Below are 19,392 nucleotides of genomic sequence, written 5' to 3' on the forward strand. Positions count from 1 at the left end.
GAAAGGTAACAAAGCCACACATACTCTTACCAGGCCAAACTAGAAATGAGGGAACCAAGGCAATAAAGTCACTCATAATTTACACAGAAAGGTAATAAAGTCACACATAATCTTACTTTTTGAAAAATATGCTTTTATTGATTTCAGAAAGAGCAAGGGAGAGGGAGAGAGAGAAACAGCAATGATGAGTCATTGATTAGCTGCCTCCTGCACGCCCCCTACTGGGGATAAAGCCCCAAACCCAGGCATATGCCCTGACCAGGAATCAACCCACGATCTCCTGGCGGATGCTCAACTGCTGAGCCACACCTGCCAGGCATACTCTTACATTTTATGCCTGGGTCTTTTTGCATATGACAGTTTCCTTCTGTATCTTATGCAGCATTTAAAAAATGTCCACAAGGCTTCTCAAAATCCAAGTGATGTTAAAGATGAGATGTTATGCCCCAAGATCAAATGCAAATCAAAGAATCACTGTAGGGTAAGGAAGCTCACATCTGACAAAGGAACCTGGGTGTTGAGGGTTCTGTGCAGGTAGGCTGCTGGTCCCTTTAACCACAGCCTTTCTGCAGCCACCTAGGAATCAACCGAGTGGAGGCGGAGCTTTGGGTGATTGAAAGTAGGGGATGGAGCTACAGAGCTGTCACCCATCAGGGCTCCGCTTTGTTTTCTCTTACTGACCTATGGGACAGCTGGTCCGGCTAGGCCGCCTTCGATTTGGAGGCGCCTACCGCTAAAGCAATCTACGCCCAGCGGGAGGTGAAGCCTCGCCTGCCCCGCCCCCCCCGCCGTGGCCCCGCCCCTCCGCCGTGGCCCCGCCCCGCCCCGCCGAGGGCGTGGTTGAGTCCGTTACTCCGGGAGCTGGAGGTGGGGGCGCCTCCTGCGGGGGTCCTGCGTTCAGCGCCGGCGGCTCTGTTTGTTCTCCGCTGCGGCCGCTGTTGCTGTCGCCCTCCTCCCTCCGAGCCCGGGGCGCACGGGCCAGAGCGAGCGAGCCCCCCGCTGCCACCGCGGCGCAGAGCAGGTAACGGGGCGCGGGGGCTGCAGTGCCGCTTGGAGACCGGCGCGGTGCGGGCGCGGGGATCTGCTGCGGGTGCCGCTGCTTCAGCCCGCGGCGGCTGGCGAGTCACCCGGAGCCACCCGCCCGCCTCGAGGCGCCTCGGCCCGAAGCCCGCGGGGGCGGGGGCACCTTGGGCAGAGGTGGGGCGGCCGGAGGATGGGGCGGGTGGGAGCGGGGCCTCGGCAGCTGCGGGCGGGACCCCTTGGGGACCTCGCTGGACTCGGGGCGAGGCGGCAGGGACCTCGGAGGGGCGCAGGACGTGCTGGTGGAGGGAAAACTGCGGAGCTAAGTCAGAGTCAGGCACCCCAGGGAAAAGCACCCACTGATAGTAGCATTAAGCTACTCAATTTTTAAAAAGGTGGGTTTTTTTAGTTTAGTTTTTTTTTTTTAATTGAGAAAGGTGTTTCTACTTGGGTAGTATTAATTACACATTTTTTGGAGACAAGCGCTTTGCAACGAGATTTACACATTAACGTTGCTTACTTATTAGCTTTTAATCTAATAACGTGAACTTTTTTCTCAAGTGACAAGTAGACAGAAGCAGGGTGACACCTTTGCGCTGAAGTGGGGCGCGGGGCTGTCGCCAGCAGGGGGAGGAATGTGATGAGGAATGCCTGCGCAGGTTTGAAAGGATGGTGGGAGTGGGACCTTGTTTCTGTCACTCTCATGGGTGAGAGTGGAATTACTCTTTTTTTGTTTTTCTAATTTTTAAACAGCTTTCAAATTTGTTTTAAAAAGGGCCTCTTGAAAGACAGTCTCTGGATTTTTGGGATGCGCCTACTACTCATGCAGTAACGCTTTGCAGACAAGTCCAAGGCAAGTAACTATATGATTTAACTTACTTATAAAGAAGCACTTTGAATCGCTGTTACCTTTTTTGACATGTTTAATATAACCTTTTTTATTAACCATTTGTTCACAAAAGAAATGGTGAAGGTCACCAAGTTTTAGCAGTAATGATACAGTGAGGACTCTGGGAGCAGTGTTCCCCCCTTCCAGGTGCATTCTCTTCTGCAAACTAGTATTTCCATTTATGTAGGTATTGATTGATTGATTGATTTCACCAGGGGGAAGGGAGAGGGAGAGAGAGAAACATTAATGATTAGAGTCATTGATTGGCTGCGGCCTGCACAGGGCCTACTAGGAATCAAACCTGCAGCAACCCCAGCATGTGCTCTGACTGGGAATCCATCTGTGATCTGGTTCATGGGTGGAGGCTCAGCCACTGAGCAACACTGGCCGGGATCCGTTTAGGTGTTTTAATTGAGAAGCTCAAAGCTTGTCAATTTGAGTGTCCTCCTATCCTCTAGGAGGCTGGTAATATTTATCATGCTCATTTTACAGCTACATAAACTCCATGAAAGGCATTCAGCCCCAGGTTATTTGTCTCTTACTCGATTTTGTACCTGTAATGGATTTAATCCAGGACCCAGCAAGGTCCCTACCAGCAAGCAAGCTTCTGCATACCCATTTGATCACAAGTACATGAGTCAGAGATGGAGATGGTTATTTCGGAATAAAGAAATATTGTCTGTTAGGTTGTTTTTCTTTTTTTTTCCTTCGAGGTTGCTAAGATAGTCTGAATCACACCAAAAAGGTGTTTTTCTACAGGGGCAAAACGAAACAGTGTCGCTATGTGAAAAATCTCTGTTTTAAATTTTGGGAGGTGTTCCAAATTAGAGAACCTTATTTGTGTTTGCATCAGTGGACTTCATTCAGTGTTTTCTAATTTTTGGACGGAAAGAGGCAAGATGCCCACCTGACTAGCTCAGGGAAGGCTTGCATGGTGGTGGCCTTGAAATCTTAGAGACTTAAAGTAACCACAAAGGATGGCCTGAAATTAAAACTTCTTTTTAACTAAAAGCAGTTTATTGTGGGTAGTCATGTCCTAAGGCAGTATTTTTCCCTAACAAAGGTTAATCTTCACCTTAACTATGTCTGTCTGTCTTTTGGCATCTAAGATGACATACCTGATTTACATGCCTTTGCAAAAACAAAGTAATTATCCTCTTTCCAGACCCCTCAAAGCACTGGCACCACTCTGGGGAGACCACAAATCCCCTCATTATCATTGTTATCATGTTAATTGCTGGCTGTTAACTAGTCTGCAAGCACCTAAGTAAAAGTAGTGTGTGTCTATCATTTTACTTTTTATCCAATCTCCTCCCCACTGGGCTTTCTCCTGCCTCCCTAATCTATCACTAATAGATTTCATGTAACCCACTATGTCTCCTCTTTTAATTGTAATGTGCAATTTAATTGTAAGGTGCAAAAAACTGCCATTCTTGGGAGCATTATCTCAATTTGTTGAGATTCTGCTTCCTGGCACTTGTCCACAGTTTGGCTCAAACTCACAAAAATTCTTCACAGGTTTGAATGTTTCTTATGTTGACAAATTTGAATGGAGATAATATTCATAAGGCAAATAAAAATGAAGTGTAATGTATTTTGGTCACAGCTTATGACTTTGTTTTGGAAAATTTTTACTATAAAATTGGGAGAAAGGTTGAAAATGTAAAAATCATTTCTTCCTTAATGAGAATAAGTCAAGGAAGGGAGTGTAGGTGTTAATGGAGAGCAGGGTTAGGTGGTTATTTGGGAGGAACCTTTTGAATGATGTCAAGGCTTGAGGAACTAAAGAGAATTATTACGTTATGTTAAATTTATTAGTCTTCAAGAACATGGAAATGTCTAATGACTAACTGAATGAAATTGTTCTAATTGTGAAATAATTACCTTGTTTCATGGTAAATGCATTGCTGCATGTAACATGTATGCTTTGACATAACTTATGAGGCATCCCAGCCCTGTCATGCAGCTCTGATTCTGTTGATTTGTTTTTGCATTAATGTCTTTACTTAATTTTTCCTCTCCTGTCAAATTAAAATTTCTAGCACCCAAGGAAAAAATTCCATATAGAAACCTTTATCCTCTGTTAATTTGTATGGAAAATGAGTTCTGTCTTCTGATAGTCACAGCTCTCTTGAAGTGTAGGAAACCGGAAGGAGATTTAGGCTGTTTATAAAATAATTGCTTGTGTTCAAAATGTAGGATCTCTGCCCGTTTTTGACTTCCACTAGATGGTGTATTGGGTGCTGCTTTTTGGCGATTTCAGTCACACTTTTTTCATTATGCATTTCACTAACAAAGGTACAAAGGTACTACAACTGTTTCTGTTGTAATTGGGATACAGAGAGAATTGCAATCAAAGATATAGTAAACTTTATTAAATGAGATTATTTGGATGGAAGGAAACGACATCTTAGTTTAAAGTGAAGGAAATTGTCAGTAATTTTAGGAATAATTTCTGCTAAAAAGCTCTCTGGTTCTTGTGGTCAGGAACCCAGACCAGAATGTAGATTTATGGGTTCTTAACATGCATGTAAATTTTTTTTCTTTTTCTTAAATGCTCATTTATATCTTTCTAATCTTTTAGGAGAGCATAATTATTACCCTGCTTCACTTATGAACCCTGCTGATGGTAGGAGCTGTTTCTCAAGCTTGTTTATTCCAATGTTAGGTTGGTGAGGTTGTTAGAAAAGGGAGATGAGCAAACATAGCTGTTGCTTTGATAAAAAGCATTACCCATTTTAGGTATAGAAATGTCAGTGTTAGTGGAGAGTAAGGACTAGGATGTGTGCATCTTGCCAGATGTTTTGCACAAACCACTGGACTACTTATTTATTTATTTATTTATTTATTTATTTATTTATTTTTATTGATTTCAGAGAGAGGAAGGGAGAAGGAGAGATAGAAACATCAATGATGAGAGAGTCATTGATCAGCTTCCTGCTACACTCCCCCTACTGGGGGTCGAACCCCTAACCCGGGGAATGTGTCCTGACTGGGAATTGAACCGGAATCTCCAGGTTCATGGTTTGATGCTCATCCAGTGAGCCACACTGATGGCTATTTTATTTTTAATTTATCTTTATTGTTGAAAGTATTACAGATGTCCCCCTTTCCTCCCCCTTAACCCTCCACTCCTCTCCCACCCCCTCCTCAGGCCTTCACCATACAATTGTCTGTGTCCATGGGTTATGCGTATATGCTTATAAGTTCTTTGGGTAATCTCTTCCAAACCGCCCCCCCTTGCCTCTGAAATACGTCAGTCTGTTGATGCTTCAGTGTCTCTAGGTCTGTATTTTTTTTGTTTCGTTTTGTTTTTTTAAATCTATTGTTATTGATTTCAGAGAGAGGAGAGGGAGAGAGAGATAGAAACATCAATGATGAGAGAGTCATTGATCGGCTGCAGCCCACAACCCGGGCATGTGCCCTGACCAGGAATCGAACCGTGATTGCCTGGATCCTAGGTTGATGCTCAACCGCTGAGCCACGGCCCCCCGGTCGGGCTCTAGGTCTGTTTTGTTCATCAGTATATTTTGTTCATTAGATTCCACATATAAGAGTGATCATGTGGTACTTGTCTTTCTGTGGCTTATTTCACTTAGAATAAGAGTCTCCAGGTGCGTCCATGCTGCCTCAAAGGGTAAGAGATGCTTCTTTTTTACAGCTGCGTAGTACTCCATTGTGTAAATATGCCACAGTTTTACTGTTTTTTAAATATGTTTTTATTGCTTTCAGAGAGAGGAAGTGAGAGGGAGAGAGAGATAGAAATATTAATGATGAGAGAGTCATTGATCGACTGCCTCCTGCATGCCCTTTACTGGGGATTGAGCCTGAAGCCTGGGCATGTGCCCTGACCGGGAATTGAACCAGGGACCTCTTGGTTCACGGGTTGATGCGTGGGTTTCTCTTTTTATGAATTGGCATTTGCATGTTCTTTGCCTCTTGTTTTAGATTTTCTTATCCCCCTCTCTGCTCTTCTGCCCTGATTTACAGGAGTTGTGGGGGTTTTGGGGTATATTTTACATGTTAACCTCATTGAGTTTTAAATGGTACAAATATCTTCTCTTCATTTTTTGCCTGTTTGTCAAGTTTTCTCTTTGAAATCCTTTAAGGAACAGAATCTTTAATTTAAACAAAAAAAGATCTTTATTGTTGGAAGTATTTCAGATGTCCCCTTTTCCCCTCCCATTGATCTCCTCCACCCCACATCCACCCCACCCCTGGGCCTTCCCTGTACTAATGTCTATGTCCATAGGTTATACATATCAGCATGTAAGTCCTTTGATTAATCTCTCCCCTCCCACTCCTCCCCCCACCTTCCCTCTGAGATCCCTGAGTCTGTTCTGTGTTTCTGTGTCTCTGGATCTATTTTGTTCATTAGTTTATTTTGTTCATCATATTCCACATATGAGTGAGATCATGTGGTATTTGTCTTTCTCTGACTGGCATAATACTTTCACTTAGCATAGTACTCTACAGCTCCACCCATGCTGGCCCACGGGGTAAGTGCGGGGAGTGGGCTGTAAGCTGGCAAAGCCCTTATAGTCCCAGAGGCGCAGCCAAAGGCTAAGGAAGCCTCATTCCCCCGGAATAGGAAACACCGAGTAATGCACACCAAGATGTGAGCAAACAGGTTTGTCCTCACCTGGGAGCAACCTGGGGAACTGTAGCTGGGGCCAGGCAGAACAAGAACAGTGATATCCTGCGCTAAGAATGATTTAGAGATAATCAAGTGCTGTATAAAATAAAGCTGCAAAGCCTGTTTAGTGTGGCTTGTATGCCATCAGCATGTGGTGAACCTCCTGATCCCACTTTCTGTATCCGTTGTCTTTTTTTCAATCCCCCACCATTCCCACACTCAGCCCCGCGGGAAGGAGTCGCATGGGGCGTGACAGGGAAGAGATCCTTCTTTTTTACAGCTGCATAGTATTCCATGGTACAAATGTCCCACAGCTTTTTTATCCCCTCATTTACTGATGGGCACTTGGGCTGTTTCCAGATCTTAGCTGTTGCAAATTGTGCTACTATGAGCATAGGGGTGCTTAAGTTTGGTGTTTCGGGTTTCTTAGGCTATATTCCTAGAAGTGGGATCACTGGGGCAAATGGCAGGTCAATTTTTAATTTTTTGAGGAACCTCCATACTGTTTTCCGTAGTGGCTGCCCCAGTCTGCATTCCCACCAGCAGTGCACTAGGGTGCCCTTTCTCCACACCCTCACCAGCACTTGTCTTGTTCCTGTTCTCAGAGGAAATGCTTTTAGTTTTTGCCCACTGAATATGATGTTGGCTGTAGGTCTGTCATGTATGGCCTTTATTATGTTGAGGTATGATTCTCACTTTGCTGAAGTTTTTATTAGAAACAGGTGTTGGATTTTGTCAGATGCTTTTTCTGCATCTGTTGAGACGATCGTGATTTTTGTCTTTCAATTTGTTTATATGATGTATCACACATTGATTTGCGAATATTGTACCAGCCTTGCATCCCTGGAATAAATCCCATGTGGTCATGGTTTATGATCTTTCTAATATATTGCTGTATCTGATTTGCTAATATTTTGTTGAGGATTTTAGCATTTATGCTAATCGAGGATACTGGCCTGTAATTCTCTTTCTTTGTAGTGTCTTTATCTGTTTTTGGAATTAGGCTAATGCGGGCCTTGTAAAAAGAGCTTTGAAGTATTCCTTCCTTTTGGATTTTTTGGAATAGTTCGAGGAGGGTAGGTGTTATTTCTTTTTTGAATGTTTGGTAAAACTCCCCTGTGAAGCTATCCGGACCAGAGCTTATGTGTGCTGGGAGTTTTTTGAGTACTGCTTCAACTTCAGCAGCAGTTATTGGCCTATTTAGGTTTTCTGACTCGTCGTGATTGAGTTTTGCAAGGTTGTATGTTTCTAGGAATTTGTCCATTTTATCCAGGTTGTCCAGCTTGGTGGTGTATAGTTGTTCATAATATTTTATTAACAACCCTTTGTATTTCTCTTGGGGCAGTTGTTACTTCACCTCTTTTGTTTTTGTTTATTTGGGTCCTCTCTTTGTTTCTTGATGAGTCTGGCTAAAGGTTCATCAATCTTTTTTATTGGTTCAGAGAACCACCTCTTGGTGTCATTGATCTTTTGTATTGTTTTTTTAGTCTCTGTGTCATTTATTTCTGCTCTGATCTTTATTATTTCCTTCCTTCTACTTACTCTGGGCTTTTCTTGTGCTCTTTGTAAGTCTTTAAGTTGTAGGGTTAGAGAGTCTATTAGAAGTTTTTCCTGTTTTTTGAGGTAGCCTGTAGGACTGTGAACTTCCCTCTCAGGACTGTTTTCATTATATCCCATAGATTTGGTGTCATTTTGTGTGTGTGTGTGTGTGTGTTTAAAATATATCTTTATTGATTTCAGAGAGAGGAACGGAGAGGGGGAGAGAGAGATAGAAACATCAGTGATGAGAGAGTCATTGATCGGCTGCAGCCCACAACCTGGGCATGTGCCCTGTCCAGGAATCGAACCCTGATCGCCTGGATCCTAGGTCGACGCTCAACCGCTGAGCCAAGCCCGGCCGGGCAGTGTCATCGTGTGTTTTGATTTTGTTACAGTTAGATCCACCTTTTTTTTCTTTAACTTCCAGGTTTTGTTTAGGAAGTATTTCTTTGTTCTTAGCTAACAAAGGTATGTTTCTGTAATTTGTCTGTTCTTGTTTTAATTCTGCAATGGTTTTTGTTTTTATCTTCATTTGTATTACTACAACTTGTTTATAGCTCTTGTTCTCTTAGAAGTGTGGTCTTTTTAAAACATATTTAAGCCGGTAGTTTCCAGCGCTGGCTTTACACTAGAATTCAGCTAGGTAGCTTTTAAAAATCATTTGTTGCCCCATGTACTGTAGGTTGACTGAATAGTAGTTCTAGTGAGTAGAACCCAGCAATTGTATTTTTAAAAACCTCCTTTTGTGATACTGATACCCACATTGAAATCGTACATCAAAGATATTTATGTTTTTCCAATAGTCTAAAATTTTTCTCCATTGTCTTGTGCCTTAGATTAATTCCTAAGTATCTCAGTTTTTGTTTCTACTGTGACTTTTTTTGTTGTATTCTCCCCCCATCTAGTATAAGAGAATTCTATTGATATATATGTCCATGTACAGCTATAAATTAATCAGCTAATTAATCAGCTAATCTTTCTATATTTAATATTTTTTGGCCTTGCCGAATTCTTACTGTATTTTAATGGCTAGTTTTTTTTTTTGGATGTTTTATGAAGATGATTATTTCATTCTAAATCATGACTATTTGTCTTTTTTCTTCCAATTCTTATTACCTGTCTTTTGTATTTCCTTGCCTTGTTTCATTTGTCTAGATTTGTAGTGATAGCTGAAGAGTTGCATAGATAGTGGCCTCTTGATCACTTTAATACCTTAAAGGGAATTCATCTTGCCCTGGTCAGTGTGTCTCAGTGGTTAGAGCATCCTCCAGAGCACCAAAGGGTTTCGGGTTAAAGTCCTGGCCAGGGCACATACCCAGGGTGCAGGTTCCATCCCCGCTCAGGACGGGTACGGGAGCAACCAATCAATGTTTTTCACATTCACGTTTCTCTCTCCCTCTCCCTTTCTCTCTACAAGAAATGAAAAAATATCCTCAGGTGAGGATTAAAAATAAAGAAAAAACAAAACTTCAACTGTTTTCCAGTGTATTTTATTTAAATTGTTTGATCCACTGTTACATACTTGTTTGGTTATTTTTTTAAATGTTTTTATTAATTTTTAGAGAGAGAGGAAGGGAGAGGGATAGAGAGATAGAAACATCCATGAGAGCGACATCGATCAGCTGCCTCCTGCACGCCCCCAGTGGATCATGCAGGATGGAGCCTGAAACCTGGGCTTATGCCCTGATGGGAATCAAACGGTCCTCTTGGTTCATGGGTCAACGCTCAGTCACTGAGCCACACCGGCTGAGCTTTGTTTGGTTATTTTTTAGGGTAAATTCCTATAAGTTAATTGGTTGGTTCAAATGGTATAATCACATTTAGAATTTAAGGTGTATGTCATGTGCTTTCTTTTTAAAATTAAAAAATTTTGTTCAATTTGATAATGGATATTTATTTTCATTTTGAAATTTCTTATCTATTAGAAATATATATACCCAAACTCAGAAAAAGAGATAAGTGGTTACCAGAGGCGGGGAAGAGGGGTAAGGGGAAGGTCAGAAGGTACAAGATTCCAGTTAAAGGATACATAAGTCCTGGGGATGTAATGTATAGCATGATGACTTCAGCTCACTCTATAAATTTTTCTTTGTTTGTTTTTTAATTTATCTTTATTGTTGAAAGTATTACCCCCCTCCACTTCACTCCCACCCCCTCCCCAGGTCTTCACCCTGTTATTAACTGTGTTCATGGGTTATGCACACATGCATATAACTCCTTTGGTTAATCTCTTCCCACCCTCCACCCCCCTTCCCCCTTTCCTCTGAAATATGATCGCCTGTTGCATGCGTCAATATCTCTGGATCTATTTAGTTAGTCAGATTCTCTTGTTCATTAGCTTCTTCTTAAAGAAGACTCTTCAACATTTCCTGTAGTGCTGGTTTGGTGGTGATGAACTCCTTTAGCTTTTTTTTATTTGTGAAGCACTTTATCTGACCTTCAGTTGTAAATGATAGCTTTGCTGGGTAGAGCAATCTTGGTTGTAGTTCCTTGTTTTTCATCACTTTGAATATTTCTTGCCACTCCCCTCTGGCCTGCAAAGTTTCTGTTGAGAAATCAGCTGACAGTTGTATGGGTGCTCCCTTGTAGGTAAATAACTGCTTTTCTGTAGCTGTTTTTAAGATTCTGTCTTTGTCTTTAAACTTTGGCCTTTTAATTATGATGTGTCTTGCTGTGGGCCTCTTTGAGTTCCTCTTGTTTGGGACCCTCTGTGCTTCCTGGACTTGTAAGTCTATTTCTTTCCCCAGGTAGGGGAAGTTTTCTGTCATTATTTTTTCAAGTAGGTTTTCAATTTCTTGCTCTTTCTTCTCCTTCTTGCACCCCAATAATACAATGTTGGGCCTCTTGAAGTTGTCCCAGAGGCTCCTTATACTATCTTCCTATTTCTGGATTCTTTTTTCTTTTTGCTCTTCTGTTTGGGTGTTTTTTGTTTCCTCAGGTTCCAAATTGCTGATTTGATTCTCAGCGCCCTCTACTGTTGGTTCCATGTAAATTATTCTTCACTTCAGTTTGTGTAGCCTTCATTTCAAATTGGTACTTTATTATGTCATCTGTTTTCTCAGTTATTTTCGTAATAAGATGCTTTGACATCCTTATAAACAAAATTCTGAACTCTGTATCTGTTAGCTTGTTTGGATCTATTTCATTTAGTTCCTGTTCTAGAGATTTCTATTCTTTCCTTTGTGATGTTTCTATGCCTCCACATTTTGGCTGATTCCAGGTGCTCGTTTCTATGTATTAGGTAGAGCTGGTATGTCTCCTGGAATTTGTAGAGCGGCTTTGTGTAGTAGGTGTCCTGTGGTGTCAAGTGACTCAGCCTCCCCAGTCACCTGAGCTGGGCCTTCCAGGTGCTCCCCTGTGTGGGCTGTGTGCACTGTCCTGTTGTAGTTGAGCCTTGGTTGCTATTGGCGTCACTGGGAGGAATTGAACCCAGGGCCAGTCAGCTGTGAGGACCAGCAGCAACTACAGCCAAAGAGCTGCTGTGCTGGAGACACCCCTATGGAGCAGGATTTCCTTCAGTGGAGTTTTGGTGTGCACCAAGTGCGCCCCTTGAGTGTGTCACTCGTGGATTTGGCAGGGTTGTAATCCAGTGTGCTCGAGTCTGACAACCCGGTGCACTGTCTCTGGGGCCTCCCAGGAGGTGCAGAGTCAGCTTGTGCCAATGCCTTGCCCAGGGCCACCCAGCTTGAACTACACAGCAAACCATAGTTGGCTGCTACTTGTGCTGGGCTTGGCGTTGTCCAGGAGAGGCCAAGCTATGAGCCAATGCAGGCTGCCGCTAGTGCCAGGCCGGGGCGGCTTATCAGGCCGTATGGTGCCCGCTGCTGCTTGTTTGAGAGATTTTAGGAAAGTCCTAAGCATGAGGCTCGAGAGGCCACTTGCACAGCAGAGCCTGGAAACGGCCTGGATGAGCTGCAGGTGGGGAGGGGCGGGGCCTCCAGGAGTCATGGGCGGGGCCAAAGGTGGGAGTCAGGTGCTGGCGACTCAAATATGGCGCCTGCCTGCCTCTGTGCGGGGAGGACTCAGCAAAGAGCCATGGCCTCTGCAGCTCTTCTGCCTGGGAGGAAGCCGCCCCTCCACCTCTCGCCCGGATCTCAGGCAGGTTAGTTCCTCCCGAGTGTCCCGGGTCCTTTCAGGCTGCTGCCTGGCGCTGGGCTCAGAGGGAGCGTCCGGGTGAGTCCGTGCGGGGCCCTTTAGGAGGAGCTGCTGGGGCTCCCGCAGCCCCTGCCACCCTCAGCGACAGTCCCCCCTGGTTTCACAGCTGAAGGTGTGGGGACGTCTCCGCCTGGCCCTGGAGCCCTGGGCTGGGGGCCTGCTGTGGGGCTGGGACCCTTCCCTCCTCCCTCCTGCGGGAAACCTTCCGACCGAGACGTCCCTCCCGGTTTAAACCGGGCCCCGGGTGTGGGCCCGCGGTCGCGTCTCCGTGTCGCTGTGTCTCCCCCATCTGCCCGCATCTCCGCCCTCCTACCGGGCTCAGTGCTTCTTCAGTTCCCTGGTTGGGGGCTTCTGTTCAGCTGGATTTGAGGAGGCTCTGAGTGAGGGCGGGTCTGTGTGTTAGTTGTAATGTTAATGTGGGGGGGGGCAGCTGTTACCTACGCCACCATCTGGTTTTTTCTCCCACTAACATGGTTTTAATTTCAAAAGTTCTATCTATGTTTCCTGAACGTTCCTGCTTTATAGCATCCTGTTCTTGTAGTCGTATCTTTGCATTGTCTCTATAAATTTAAAAAATTTTTTTTGCTTTGTCTTTTTGTATCTATATGAGATGCTAGCTAAATTTATAGCAGTAATCATTTCACAATATATGTAAATCAAACCATTACAGTGTACACTTTAAACTTATACAGTGATGGATATCAGTCAGTTATATCTTAAAACGGAAACAATTGTTTAGGCACCAACATTTCCATCTGAAGTTGACAATTGCTTTTGTTAGCATGACTTTAATTTCCCTTTTTAAAATTGAAATTATCGCGCCCCCTGCTGATTTTGAAAGGAATTGCTGAATAGTTACACAGTGGTACTTCGGTTTTCGACTGTTTGTGTTAATGAACATTTCGGTTTACGAACCCCGTAATCCCAGAAGTAAATGCTTCGGTTTTCGAACGTTTCAGAACTCGAACGGTCTTCCGGGACAGATTACATTCGGAAACCACTGTATCCAGGTATGATTAAGGGACTGTATCCACACATAATCCAGACTTTGATTTCACTCATATGATGGTCCTGTTTGCTTACACTGCTCCTGTGACAGTGGGATGACAGACATGCAGTTAAACCCATATTTGAAGCAGGCAGAGGAACTAGAGTGAGCAAGTACACAGACGTGAAACAATGGTGTTCAGGGCTCTGCAGGTAGTTCTATAGAAAATTTGAGGGAGGGTGTCAGTGTGATTTTTGCAATGAAAGACACTGGAGAAGAGCCCTGGCTGGGTGGCTCAGTTGGTTGGGGCGTCATCCTGTACACCAGAAGGCGGTGGCCTCGATTCCTGGTGGGGGCACATACCCAGGTTGTGGGTTTGATCCCTGGTTGGGAAGCATTTGGAAGGCAACTGATTGATGTTTCTCATATCTCTTTCTCATCTCTCTCTCCCCTTTCCTCTTTCCAAAATTAAACAAACAAACAAAATGGACAGGATAGAGGGCATGAGTGATTTTTAAGGAATTTTCACTTTGGCATGAGTGCTGAGTCATGGCTTTATTTAAAGTAGTAAAGTGGTCATTTAAGTAGCATAGAAAGAGGATGCTGGCAGCAGTGTGCAGGAGGGGTTGGAGGTAGGGACAGACCAATTTGAGGGTCACTGCATTTGCTAAGTGGCTGATACCAGAGAGACGCACAGCTCTGAGGTAGGAGAGGCTGGGAGACATGGAAGTTCTTTTCCAAAAACTTACAAAGTTGCAGGTATCATTGCTCTGCGTCCCTAATTACTTCAGCAAGCATCTCTTCAAAATAAGGACAGCAGGGGAGAGATGTTCCTGGAGATAAAATCAGGAAAGTTAGGTTTTGGTATTAAGGGTAATGGGTTCTTTTATGTCCATGTTGATGTTTCTCATATCCAGTAAGAGAATCCACGTTGGCACAGAGTCTTGGTTTACTGTTAGTAATTTATGGTTATATGGTATTTTTCTCTTCTGAGAGTTTAAGAGATGGATATATGGTAAATGCTAATACATTTGAAATAGAAACTTAAAAAAGTTTAGAAAACATTTGTAATCAGAAAAAATGTCAAATACGCACAGTGGTTAAAGAGAACAGTGTTCTTGGCTGACGCAAAGGCCCGGGCCAGGCTTCTGCGTGGGAGGAGGACAGGTGATTACAGAGGAGCTGACCCGCCTTTTCCCAAAAGGAGGAAGGGCCAGGCTCGTGGGTCATGTTGAAGGCCCATCTTGGCGGAAATTTGTGTGAGAAAGCAGCTGTGCAGCGAGCACCGGTATGATCCAGCCCATGGCTGATGGAGAGAGGGAGCCGCAGCAGCCAACTGGGACTAGTTTGGGGGGGAGGGTGGTGGTGGGGAGAGCAGGAAGCAGGACATGCCAAAGGGCACTGGGCATAGATGCTCCCCTTTTAGTATCTTTAACTAGTAAGGAATCTGGCTACTATACCTTTGGTCTAATAAGTATTTTACATTATGATCAATGAGATTAGTAACTCTTCCTCGGGAGGATAATATTATTGTTGCTAAAATTAGAGATTCTAGTTCATTCAGTCAACAAATACTTAGAGGGGAGAGGGACTGGGGTGGAGATAAAATCAGGAAAGTTAGGTTTTGGTATTAATGGGGGGGAAATGGGACATCTGTAATACTTTCAACAATAAAGAAAAGTTAAAAAAAAAAAAGATAAAAGTGGAAAAAAATAGTTATGGAGCCATTTATTATTTTGGCAAGCACTATTCTAAGACTAGGAATTCAGCAGTGAGCCACACAAACTCCCGGCCTTTGTGTGTCATACTCGAGCAGGAAAGGCAGTACACAAGATAAATGAAATACATGTAGCATATTAGATTGTGATAAGCACTAAGAAGAAACATTAAGTGAGGGTGGGGTGTGTGTGTGTGTGTAAATTTTAGAAAAGGCGGCCAAGGGACTCCATTAAGATGCCAATGGCGGAAAGTCCTGTGAAACCAGAACCACTGTAGCCGTGTTGATGTGCACAGAGTTTTCGTGATTTGCCATTTCTTGTGTGGGTCTGTCTCCTCTTAAGAATGTGTGAATGTGGCCTTGGCTGGCGTGGGTCAGTTGATTGGAGCAGCCTCCTGTACACCGAAAATGGCGGCAGGTTTGATTCCCAGTCTGAGCACACACCCAGGTTGAGGGTTTGATCCCCAGTCAGGGTACATATGGGAGGCAACTGATCTATGTTTCTCTCTCCCTTTCTCTAAAATCAATTTTTTAAAAAAAAAATGTATGAATACGAAGTAACTTAGAACTGGCTTCCATATGGCTTTTATTTTTTTTGTTCCTGCATACACTTGTTTTTTCCAGTCTGATGTCTCTTCTAACCCAAAATTTCCTGACATAAATTAATGGTAAAGAGTTTCTCCTTATCACATTGTATCTTTCCAGAGTGTGCTAATATAAGACAGCGTGTCTGGATGTACACTGAAAGGCTTTAAGTAGTTCTGTGAAATGTTCTTTTATGTAAATGTTTCTCATGATTTGTTTTTTAAAAAATTTTAATATAAATTTTCCTAAATCTTCACTTGAGGATATTTTTTCCATTGCTTTTCAGAGAGAGTGGAAGGGAGGGAGAGAGAAACATCCATGTGAAAGAGACACATCGATTGATTGCCTCCCACAGGTCTCCCACTGGGACCAGGGATCGAGCCTGCAACGGAGGTGTGTGCCCTTGGCTGGAATCAAGCCCGGCGCCCTTCCGTCCGCAGGCCGACACTCTAACCACTGCGCCAAACAGGCGAGGGCTCACTTGGTGTTTGAACAATGATTGACATGTTGCCTTCCTTAGCAACTTACTTTTTGTTCCATCTTCACATGCAACCTTGGAAATGTTAACTTTCCCCTTTCCATTTATTTGTTTCACTTTGGAAAGGAAGACAGTCCTTCTCAGAGCTGTGATATGCAAATTAAAAATTTCAACGTATACTCAATAGATTCCAGCAGTAAATATTAATGAAGATTAAGTTGACATAGTTGAAGAAAGTAACATTTAAAGGTATATGACTAATGAAGTACTCAAAGTAACTTTTGGGTATAGCTGACTTCAAATATAAGATTCTTTACTATTTAATACATGAAGTCCCAAAACAGGACTGACTTTGTTTTAGTTAATTTAGGATTCCCTATTTTTATGTATAATATAACATTAGGGTTTTGAGTTGTACTTTTAAGGAGCATATTTCCTTTTGTTTTCAGCTTTGGAAATCATTAAGGAAGATGAGTATGTTTGAATCTGGGCAACATGAACATACACTCTCATGCCAGAGGACAGCCTACCGTGGATGAAAACCTAACTTGGTATACAATTGTTTATATTATAAATGAACAGTGCTTTTAGATTATGTATTATCCTTTATTGCTCTCTACAACAGCTTTAAAAAATACATATGTAAATATGCATCAACAACCATTGTGTATTACATTTAGTTTGCCTCTTTAGTGTTGTCCTTAATGAAAAAATATAGTTAACTTTGGCGTTATGATATAATTAATGTACAACAAGAACTGATTTTTGGAAAGCTTATTTTTTGATAGCTATGTTGTAGGGCCTAAGAAACTGACAAAACTGAACAATTTGCATGACTTCTGTTACCTAGTCAGTAAACACATGAAATCATGTTTATAAATATCCAGATTCATTGCAGATGTTGTTAGTAAGACACATTTTTTAGGAACCATTGTGTTGAACCACACAATACTCAGTAAATAACAATGTAAATACTTAAATGACTTATATTATTTAAAAATTATACCATTGAGTTTTGCAAATAATCAGCGTGTCAGGATGGGCTGGATTGTGCTTCGGTAGCCAACAATTGCAACAACAGAAACTTTGTTGGGTAACATCATTTAACACAAATAGAAAAACTTGCAAAAAAAAAAATTGTTAATTAAGTTCACTACATTATAGTCTTTGGTATAGCAGTTGGGTTGTCATTCATAATTGGTAGTGATGGTTAAAACCATTTATTATACCCCAAATTTATAGCATAATTGGCTGGTGTTAATACCTCTCTGACAAAGTGTTTATTTGTGCTTCTAAACACAACAGTGATTTATGTGTTTCAAACTTGAGTTTCAAGACAGCTATACACACCTACTATAAAGGCTGGCTTGTGTTTGCAACTATTGCTTAAATCGATTTGCTTTCCCATCTTTGATAATTAAGCTTTCCAATCTTTGATAATAATCTCTGGATTATTGGGCAACTATTCTGGCTAGTAGTTTATAGTAATTTCATTTCTTTCTTTATCTGTTTTCAAGTGTTGCGCTCATTTTTAGAAAATAATTGTGGTAAAAAGTGTATAACATAAAATATACCATATTAACCATTTTTAAGTGTACAGGTCAGTAGTCTTAAGTATATTCCCATGCAACAGCTCTCCAGAACTCTTTTTTAAAACCTTTTTATTATTGAGAGTATTACAGATGTCCCCCTCTTCTTCCCCTGCCATTGCCCCCCTTTACCCGGACCCCACCCCAACCCACCCCAGGCCTTCACCACCTGATTTATTGTCTGTGTCCCTGTATGCATATAAGTTCTTTGGTTAATCTCTTTCTATCCCACCTCCCCCTTTCCCTCTGAAATTCGTCAGTCTGTTCCATGTTTCCATGCCTCTGGTTCTATTTTATTTATCATTTTATTTTGTTCATTAGATTCCTTGTTTGCTTATTTTGATTTTTATATTGTTGATAGATATGTATTGCCATTTTATTCATATCTTTTCTATTTAAATTTTCTTCTTTAAGAAGACCCCTTAACACTTCATGTAATACTGGTTTGGTGGTGATAAACTTCTTTAGCTTTTTCTTGTCTGTGAAGCTCTCTATCTGACCTTCCATTCTAAATGATAGCTTGGGTGGGTAGAGCAATCTTGGTTGAAGGTCCTTGCTTTTTATCACTTTGAATATTTCTTGCCAGTCCCTTCTGGCCTGCAAGGTTTCTGTTGAGAAATCAGCTGACCATCATGTGGGTGCTCCCTTGTAGGTAACTAACTGCTTTTCTCTTACTGCTTTTAAGATTTTCTCTTTGCCTGTAACCTTTGGCACTTTAATTATGATGTGTGTCGGTGTCACCTCTTTGGGTTCATCTTGTTTGGGACTCTGTACTTCTTTCATTTCTAACTGGCCTTTTTTTCTTTTTTTTCTTTTTTATTGATTTCATTGAAAGGAAGGGAGAGAGAGAAACATCAATGATGAAAGAGAATCATTGATCAGCTCCCTTCTGCACACACTCTACTGGGGATCAAGCCCACAACCTGGGCGTGGGCCCTGACTGGGAATCAAATTGTGACCTCCAGGGTCATGGCTCGACACTCAATCACTGAGCCACACTGGTTGGGCTCATTGATGTTCTCACTTAAGTTCCCTGAAGTTCTCACTAAGTTTTTTAAAGGTCTCATTTAGTTCCTTGAGCATCGTTATAACCATTGTTTTGAACTCTGTACCCAGGAGATAGCTTGCTTACGTTTCATTTAGCTCTTTTTCTAGAGATTTCTTCTGTTCTTTCATTTGGGACATGTTTCTTTGTCTTCACATTTTAGCTGATTCACTGTGTTTGTTTCTATGTATTAGGTAGAGCTGAAAGGTGTTCTGGAATTGGTAGAGTAGCCTTGTGTCCTTTAGGTGCCCTGTAGGGCCCAGTGCCTCAGCCTCCCCAGTCACCTGAGCTGGGCACTCTAGGTGTGCCCCTGTGTGTGCTTTGTACACTGTCCTGTTGTAGTTGAGTCTTGATTACTGTTGCCATCAGTAGGAGGGATTGACCCCCACGCCAATTGGCTGTGAGGACCAGCTGTGACTACAGTGGAAGAGCTGCTATGCAGGAGATACCTCTTTGGAGCAGGACTTACTTCAGTGGGCCTTTGGTGTTCACCGAGTCTGCCCCTTGAGTGTGCTGCTCCTGGATGTGGTAGGGTTGTAATCTGGTCTGAAGCTGACTACTGGGTGCACTATCTTTGGGGCCACCTGGGAGGTGCAAAGTCAGCTACCTCCTGTGCTCTGCCTGGGACCACCTGGCTCAAGCTAGAGAACGATCTGCAGAGTGATCTGCAGGTACTGGTACTTGTGTTGGGCTTGGAGGTCCCTAGGAGAGGCCAAGCTATGAACCAAGGCCTGCTGCCCCTAGTGCTGGG

The 19,392-nt window shown here is 42.7% G+C and overlaps 1 protein-coding gene across 2 annotated transcripts in view; it reads left to right on the top strand.

Moving 5' to 3' along the window:
• The first annotated feature begins 895 nt into the window (after window positions 1–895).
• Window positions 896–19,392, top strand: part of LOC148094332 (cyclin-Y-like protein 1) — a 66,972-nt gene continuing 48,475 nt past the window's right edge. Inside the window, exons 1-3 of one of the 2 annotated variants that reach the window (XM_087825045.1) lie at window positions 896–1,021; window positions 1,796–1,873; window positions 16,457–16,558. The gene's annotated coding sequence lies outside the window, so the exon portion shown is untranslated. Of the gene's footprint in view, window positions 1,022–1,795; window positions 1,874–13,188; window positions 13,250–16,456; window positions 16,559–19,392 lie in introns of those variants that run through there. The other variant, XM_087825051.1, reaches the window with a different exon arrangement.

The sequence above is a fragment of the Miniopterus natalensis genome, chromosome 1 (genome assembly GCF_054644295.1).
Source record: "Miniopterus natalensis isolate mMinNat1 chromosome 1, mMinNat1.hap1, whole genome shotgun sequence".
In the NCBI taxonomy this organism is placed as follows: domain Eukaryota; kingdom Metazoa; phylum Chordata; class Mammalia; order Chiroptera; family Miniopteridae; genus Miniopterus; species Miniopterus natalensis.